Genomic DNA, 2761 nt, shown 5'->3' with positions numbered 1-2761 from the left:
AATCCAAGAGCAGGGGAGGTCCATCCATTTTCTGGTATCCTCTTCAATTTCTTTCTTCAATGCCTTAAAGTTCTTGTCAAATAGATCTTTCACTTCCTTGGTTATTTTATTCATTTTTGTGTTACTTAAATTTAATCTTGCTTGAGTAACCGTTCCTCTATCCTCTCATGGGGAAGACTCTACTTCAGCTCAGTGGCTTTTTAGACATGAGAATAGTAAGGGAATTGGTCTACTTCAACTCAGTGGCTTTTTAGACATGAGAATAGTAAGGAAATTGGTGGAGTCCAGTAGAAGAGGGAAAAGGGTGTGTGAGGTGAATGGAGGTGAAGGTGAGAAATGACTAAAATTTGTTCTATAAATCGATGAAGCTATCAAACAATAAAACATAAAAATACAAAGCTAAAGCTTATGGCTGTCAATCATAGTTTATTGATTGTAATTTGAACATTAGAAGCTAGTGTCCCAGCCTGATCCTATTGCTGTATCGGTTACCTCTCTAATCCAATCCTCTTCTCCCCGCATCTAGCCTCTGATAAGAATTTCTATTGTTTATAATTTTGTACTTATTTTTTTCTTTTCTTTTATTAATGTTCTAACTTTTAGTCTCTCTGTATGTTTTTGTTTTAGTTCCTTTTGTCTGGGGCCTACGGTGTCACTGTCTATCCCAGGCCCACCACCTGAAGCTCATGATCATCCTGAGTACTGAGATAACACATATACCTCATAGAAAACAACTCTTTTATTTTCCATACAAATGTGGCATTTATAAAGAAGCAACAAGTTGTGTCAAGCACCTGAATTTCTCCTGTGTAGAATAATTTTAAATTCACAATGATTTATATGAGGCTTTGCAAGGAATTGCAGGCTTTACTTCAAGCTTAAAGAAGGCATATGGTTTAGCACTGTGCTATTGTGAAATTATTTGTATATTAAAAATGTTAACTTTACATTTTCCTTATATTACCTAAGAATAAGTTTTTTGTAAAATGTTTTGCAAGGCAATATTGTACATTTCACACATAGTTAAATAATGATTTTCAAAAGGATTTTATTTTTCAATTTCCCTCAAATGATATACAACACAAATGAAAATCTTAAGGACCAAGCAAGTACATTTTTAGATAGCCGTTGCTGAGCATACTATAATAGTTTCATATGCAATTTTAATTCCTTGAAAATGTGGTTTGTGTGTGTAAATTAAGCCAAATATTCATAGATAATACTATAGAGTTTTAGATTAGTATTAACAGACAACATTTAAGTAGCAAAAGAATGTTAGTGATTACTTCATTTACTTCTCTAATTGTAAAGAGAATTACATATTTGCTTTGATGAATATCAAAAAAGTTACTTGATGCCATTGATCAGGAAACATTCTCCCATATTTCTTTTGTGTTTTCTGTGAATATTGTGGCTTCAAGTAAAATTTTTCTTTGTTTAACATTACAATTATCTTATCTGTTCCTTACAAAATATAATGTAATTTACATTACAAACCCTAGTATTACTTCACATTTTGGGCTCTGAATAAAACATGTCTACATGAGTCAAAAACCCAGCACTTCTTAGATGAAAGCATTTGGACATTCAAAGTTAGCTTTCTTCCTTTTATCTCTCTTTCCCTATCTCTAAAAGGCTTGTGTCATAATTACCAACTCATATCCTATTATATATTAGTTTCTGACACTCTTGGCAATTGCTATTTCTGAATATGTCTTTTACCATCAGTGTTCTTATCTTCTATATGACTTAATTGTTATTTCTACAGTAACCACATCACATGATTAAATGATTTCAAGCATTTTGTATCCACAAAACCTTATGAGTCAGTGAATATATAAAAGATATGGTATAAATCAACCTCCAAAATAGTGTCCTAGATATTCTTTCAACTGTGGGTTTGCATTGTCTTAATGTAGTTTCATATTTATTTATTTATTTATTTTTTAATTTCACATCTTTGAATCAATTGTCCTTATAAGTTTCCTACTATAGAACTAGAATTATATTATTGGGAAGTTTTGCCTTCACTAAATTTCTCAGAATCCATTACATACAAAGTCTGATCTTTACCTGCCTTGGAGAATTATCATTTAGCGGATATACCTGCTTCTAGGCTTTCCACATCCCTTGGCTGCTATTTCCAGTGGGAAATTTCAGGTCTACCTGCCCCCTTCACTCGACACTCTGACAGAGTCACACTTTTGCCAGCAGTAATCTTGACATGATGGCCTTGGCATAATTTAACTTTAATTTTTTTTTTCTGAGAAGGTAAGTAGTTTTCCTAGTGAGCTTACATTTCAACCATGGTGATCTCTCTCTTTTTTCATTAACTTTTAAACTGTTCTGTTTTAATCACTTTGAAAACACACATTTAGGGTGAATGGAGCATCTTCTACACCTTTCTAATACCTCGGTCTCTTACGGACAACACAGATTTGCATGCCTGTTCGGTATCCTGACCAGTGTCATTCTCGAAAGAAAGAAAGAAAGAAAGAAAGAAAGAAAGAAAGAAAGAAAGAAAGAAAGAAAGAAAGAAAGGAAGGAAGGAGCCACCTATTATTTTCCTTTTCTTTATCGTGAAATTAGGGAGGGTTGATTTGATATTTGATTCCAGTAAATGCAACAGGCCTTGGGTGTTTTACTTCATTAGTCAACTTCATTAGACAGTGATTGGTCAAGTTTTTCTAAAAGAAGAATGGCGCTCCAGACTTTCTGGTAGTGCTGCAATGGACCAGAATGCAGATTATCCCTTCAGATT

The sequence above is a fragment of the Microtus ochrogaster genome, unplaced genomic scaffold (genome assembly GCF_000317375.1).
Source record: "Microtus ochrogaster isolate Prairie Vole_2 unplaced genomic scaffold, MicOch1.0 UNK2, whole genome shotgun sequence".
Classification (NCBI taxonomy): Eukaryota; Metazoa; Chordata; class Mammalia; order Rodentia; family Cricetidae; genus Microtus; species Microtus ochrogaster.
The sequence above is the reverse complement of the archived record's forward strand: the minus strand, read 5'-3'. Positions refer to the sequence as shown.